Below are 6,179 nucleotides of genomic sequence, written 5' to 3' on the forward strand. Positions count from 1 at the left end.
CCAGCACACTCTTGAGGGCCTCGACCTTAGACGTGTCAGCTGTAAACATAATCATAAAACTCATTCAGATAACAAATAAGAGTTGACACCATTTTAGACGTGTTTTCGGTATCACATACCTTGTTTTCCTTCTAACTTCTGCCTTAGCTCGGATGCTTCGGTGGCATTGGCAGCTGACGCCTGTTTTGCAGCCTGTTTGTTCAAACGGATATGTATGTTAACCCCCTGCGTGAGTTATTAGATCCTATGTTAGGTTTTTCTGTCCGAACACCGACCAGAGTGTCAGGGGCTACTATCTATACACAGACATCCTTTTTATACAGCTAAAAAACACTGTAAAGCACATAAGGCTAGTGTAGGCCTCGCTCAGTCCGCTTTTTGCGGACTGAACCTTTTCAATCACCGTACCCATAAGGGTACGATGTTCTTCCACAATGGTGGCACTCTAAAGCGCTCTCACCAAAGTGTCTGGCGCCTCCGCAGTGACAGAGGTCGACGGTTTAGTAGGCGCGCCCCATTCTCGAGAAGAGGGTTTCTCATCTATTTGCGGAACCGTGTGGGTTCCCGGAATGACATTTGGTTGGGGGCCAAACTGGACATGGCCCCCGTCTCCAGTCTCCATGGGGGTCGGTTCCCCCATGTTCTCGACAGCCAAAGTGTCACCCTTCGGCACCGTCTTGGCAGCCTCCGGAACCTCTCCCTGTTCCGGAAGGGTCCTTTGGGATGACACCTCGGTGTTATCCGCGATAGTTGGGGAGGAAGCTAGTGGAGGCGATTTACTCTCCATCATGTTCGGACCCAACGAATTCCCGGAAGAGGAGGATCGTTGGGGGAGGACCTTAACCGGACCGCAGCATACAATTTAAATGCATTACAACTATAAGCCAGAAAAGCCGGACATATATATACCTTTGAGTTCTTACGATCCGGCCAGGGGCGCCAGTCGTCAGTGTCCGATTTGGAGTCATCCGTAAGGGCCGTCCTCCCTTTCTTGGACGCCTACGCCTCTAGATCGGCGGAGGCTGCCTTTTCTTATTCTCCCCCTTAGGGGGGGGAGTTGCTCTCTTCCTCCTCCTCTTCCTCTTCGTCAGGGGAGGAGAGGGTTCCAATGTCCTCGGACACTACGTCTGAAACACCCTGACGGCGGAGGCCACTCTTGGCCTCCTTGCCCTTCTCCTTGGCTTTCTTTTCCGACGCCTGGTATGGCGCCGGGACCAGCATCCTCGTCAATACAGGAATAGCTGGGTCTTCGGGCAGCGGAGCCGAATAGTGAATCCGGTCCGCTTTCTTTGTCTAGCCCTGCAAAAGTAAATGGAGGGTTTAGTGTGCTCCTTGGATTCGTAAAGTAAGGTTATCAAAGAACTTGCGGGGGTCGCAGCGTGGGTGCTATCATCGCCGAGGTCTTCGGTTGTCTCCGACATGACTTATGGGTCTTGAAGAACAGCTTCCACATGTCTTTGTGCTTCGTGCCAAAGAACCGATGCAGGGTCCGGGGACCGGCCGGGTTGAACTTCCACATGGGCTCTTGACGCGCCTGACAGGGGAGAATCCGACGGAAGAGAATCACCTGGATCACACTGGCGAGGTTGGAATTTTAATCTACCATGATCTTGATTCGCTTCTGCAGCACCGTTACCTCGTCAGACGATGCCCAGTCCAGGCCCTTGTTGAGCCAGGATGCCAGCTGCGTTGGGGGTCCGGACTTAAACTCCGCAGGAGCAACCCATGTGGAGTCACGGGGCTTTGTGACATAGAACCACCCCTGCTGTCATCCCTTCATAGTCTCCACGAAGGTGCCCTGGGGCCAAGTGACGTTGGGCAGTTTGCTCACCATAGCGCCACCGCAATCCATGTGCCGGCCATCCACCACTTTCGGCTTCACATTGAAGACCTTGAGCCATAGGCCGAAGTGGGGGGAAATGCAGAGGAATGCCTCGCATACGACAATAAACGCTGAAATGTTGAGGAAATAATTTGGGGCTAGATCATAGAAATCTAGCCCGTAGTAAAACATGAGGCCGCGGACGAAAGGATGAAGGGGAAACCCAAGTTTGCAAAAAGAATATGAGGGATAAACACTACCCTCTCACTGGGCTTTGGAGTGGGGATGATCTGCCTTTTGGCTGGAAGCCGGTGGGCGATCTCCTTGGCCAGGTACCCCGCTTCCCGGAGTTCCTTGATGTTTCTCTCCGTGATGGAGGAAGCCATCCACTTGACCTATGCTCCGAATCCGGACATGGCTGGAGTACTTTCTGGGAATGGAGAGGATTGAAGCTTGGGCGCTGGAGCTTGAGGGCGAATGGGCTAAGGAAGGGGACGGCGTGCGTTAAAAAGGGGGAATCTTATCTCCTTATAAAGGCAGTGAATATCATGCGTCCCCCACGAGCCTTAAAGCTTGCCTCTTTCCAAGGGGTTGTGCGAAACGGCACGGTTGCATTTGCCAAACCCGTATTGATGAGAATCCCATAATAAGGGGGCACGATATCTGCTTTGACAAGATGTGTCGAGGGTGGTTGCGTCTCGAAATGCGAAACGGGAGCCAAAAAACGGTTTGAAAAGATAAAATGGCCGGACATAATGTCTCACCAGTGAAATCTTCAGAAGACAGAACTTATCTCTATTCTGCCCTTGTAATTCAGAGGTATGACTATTGTACAGAGCCGGTTATAGTACTGACGATCAACTGCTTTGAAGTGTTCGGAGGAGGAACCCGCCTTGCAATGTCGAAGACAATCTGCATGTCGGACACATCGTCATTGAAGACTGAGGGGCTACTGAGGGAGTCCAGGATTATGGGGTCCTCGGGCGTCCGGGCTATGTGACGTGGGCTGGACAGATGGGCCATGAAGATACAAGATAGAAGGCCTTCCCTCGTGTCCGGATGGGACTCTCCTTGGCGTGGAAGGCAAGCTTAGCATGCAGATATGAAGATTCCTTTCTCTGTAAACCGACTCGGTACAACCCTAGCCCCCTCCCATGTCTATATAAACCGGAGGGTTTAGTCCGTAGAGGCAATGAAAATTATAATCATATAGTCTAGACATCTAGGGTTTACCATTCTGATCTCGTGGTAGATCAACTCTTGTAACCCCTATACTCATCAAAGTCAATCAAGCAGGAAGTAGGGTATTACCTCCATCAAGAGGGCCCGGACTTGGGTAAACATCGTGTCCCATGTCTCCTGTTACCATCGATCCTTAGACGCACTGTTCGGGACGACCTACCCGAGATCCGCCGGTTTTGACACCAACACCGATACATTCTGAGCATATGCTCACTAGTTGAGTTGTTCTCCTCCATCTTGTAGGCACAATATTTGTCAGAGGTCTCATACCTCTCGACACGGGCATGAGTCTGAAATAGCAATTTCATCTCTTCGAACATCTCATATGCTCCGTGGTGTTCAAAACTTTTTGAAGTCCTGGTTCTAAGCCGTAAAGCACGGCGCACTAAACTATTAAGTAGTCATCATATCGAGCTTGCCAAGCGTTCATAACATCTGCATCTGCTCCTGCAATAGGTCTGTCACCTAGCGGTGCATCAAGGACATAATTCTTCTGTGTAACAATGAGGATAATCCTCAGATCACGGATCCAGTCCGCATTATTGCTACTATCGTCTTTCAACTTATTTTTCTCTAGGAACATATCAAAAATAAGGGAGCTATATCGTGAGCTATTGATCTACAACATAGATATGCAAATACTACCAGGACTAAGTTCATGATAAATTAATGATTACGTGATCCAAATCAACTAAACCATGTCCGATCATCACGTGAGATGGAGTAGTCTTCAATGGTGAACATCTCTATGTTGATCATAACTACTATATGATTCACGTTCGACCTTTCAGTCTCCAGTGTTCTAAGGCCATGTCTGTACATGCTAGGCTCGTCAAGTTTAACCCGGGTATTATGCATGTGCAAAACTGTCTTGCACCCGTTGTATGTGAACGTAGAGATTATCACACCCGATCATCACGTGGTGTCTCGGCACAATGAACTGTCACAATGGTGCATACTCAGGGAGAACACTTATACCTTGAAATTTTAGTAAGGGATCATCTTATAATGCTACCGCCGTACTAAGCAAAATAAGATGCATAAAAGATAAACATCACATGCAATCAAAAATATGTGACATGATATGGCCATCATCATCTTGTGCTTTTGATCTCCATCTCAAAGCATCATCATGATCGCCATCTTCACTGGCTTGACACCTTGATCTCCATCGTAGCGTCATGGTTGTCTCGCCAACTATTGCTACTACAACTATCGCTAATGCATAGTGATAAAGTAAAGCAATTACATGGCATTTGCATTTCATACAATAAAGAGACAACCATAAGGGCCCTGTCGGTTGCCAGTAACTTTTACAAAACATGATCATCTCATACAATAACGTTTATCACATCATGTCTTGACCATAGCACATCAAAACATGCGCTGCAAAAACAAGTTAGACGTCCTCTACTTTGTTGTTGCAAGTTTTACGTGTCTGCTACGGGCTTCTAGCAAGAACCATTCTTACCTACGCATCAAAACCACAATGATTTTTCGTCAAGCGTGCTGTTTTAACATTCAACAAGGACCGGCCGTAGTCAAACTTGATTCAACATAATTTGGAAAAACAGACGCCCGCCAGCCACCTGTGTGTGAAGAACGTCGGTAGAACCAGTCTCATGAACGCGGTCATGTAATGTTGGTCTGGGCCGCTTCATCCAACAATACTGTCGAATCAAAGTAAGACATTGGTGGTAAGCGGTATGACTATTATCGCCCACAACTCTTCGTGTTCTACTCGTGCATATATCATCTATGCATAGACCTGGCTCGGATGCCACTGTTGGGGAACGTAGTAATTCAAAAAATTCCTACGATCACGCAAGATCTAACTAGGAGATGCATAGCAACGAGAGGGGAGAGTGTGTCCACATACCCTCATAGACCCAAAGCGGAAGCATTTGACAACGCGGTTGACGTAGTTGAACTTCTTCTCGTTCCAATAGATCAAGCACCGAACGTACGACACCTCCGAGTTCTGCATACGTTCAACTCGATGACGTCCCTCGAACTCTTGATCCAGCAAAGTGTCGAGGGAGAGTTCCGTCAGCACGACGATGTGGTGACGGTGATGGTGAAGTGATCCGCACAGGGCTTCGCCTAAGCACTACGTGAATATGACCAGAGGCGTAAAATGTGGAGGGGGGCGCCGCACACGGGAACAATGTTTGTCATGTGTTCTAGCGGTGCCCCCCCACATATATATATATATATATGTATATATATATATATATATATAGGTTGGAGGGGAGGAGAGGCAGCCAAGGTTTCTCCCCAAGTAGGAGGAATCCTACTTGGGGTCCTCCCAATTCGGTCTCCCCCCTTTCCTATTCCTATTCGGAGTAGGAAGGGAAGAGGGGGAAGGGGGAATCCTATTCCCTTTTCCCCCTTTCCTTCTCCAATTTGGCTAGCCCATATGGTAGTGGCACACCAGCCCCTTAGGGGCTGGTCTGTCCCCACCTTGGCCCATTAAGGCCCATGTAGTTGCCGGTGGGATGCCCGGAACCCCTTCCGGTGACCCGATATGCACCCGGTACCCCGGAACACTTCCGGTGTCCGAATACCATCGTCCAATATATGAATCTTTACCTCTCGACTATTTTGAGACTCCTCGTCATGTCTGTGATCTCATCCAGGCCTCCGAACAACATTCGGTCACCAAATCACATAACTCATATAATATAAAATCGTTGTCGAACGTTAAGCATGCGGACCCTACTGGTTTGAGAACTATGTAGACATGACCGAGACACCTCTCTGGCCAATAACCAATAGCGGAACCTGGATGCTCATATTAGTTCCTACATATTCTACGAAGATCTTTATTGGTCAAACCGTAATGACAACATACGTCATTCCCTTTGTCATTGGTATGTTACTTGCCCGAGATTCGATCGTCGATATCTTCATACCTAGTTCAATCTCGTTACCCGCTAGTCTCTTTACTCGTTCCGTAATGCATCATCCCGCAACTAACTCATTAGTAACATTGCTTGCAAGGCTTATCATGATGTGCATTACCGAGAGGGCCCAGAGATACCTCTCCGATACTCGGAGTGACAAATCCTAATCTCGATCTATGCCAACCCAACAAACACCTTCGAAGATACCT

The sequence above is a fragment of the Triticum dicoccoides genome, chromosome 1A (assembly GCF_002162155.2).
Source record: "Triticum dicoccoides isolate Atlit2015 ecotype Zavitan chromosome 1A, WEW_v2.0, whole genome shotgun sequence".
Lineage (NCBI taxonomy): Eukaryota > Viridiplantae > Streptophyta > Magnoliopsida > Poales > Poaceae > Triticum > Triticum dicoccoides.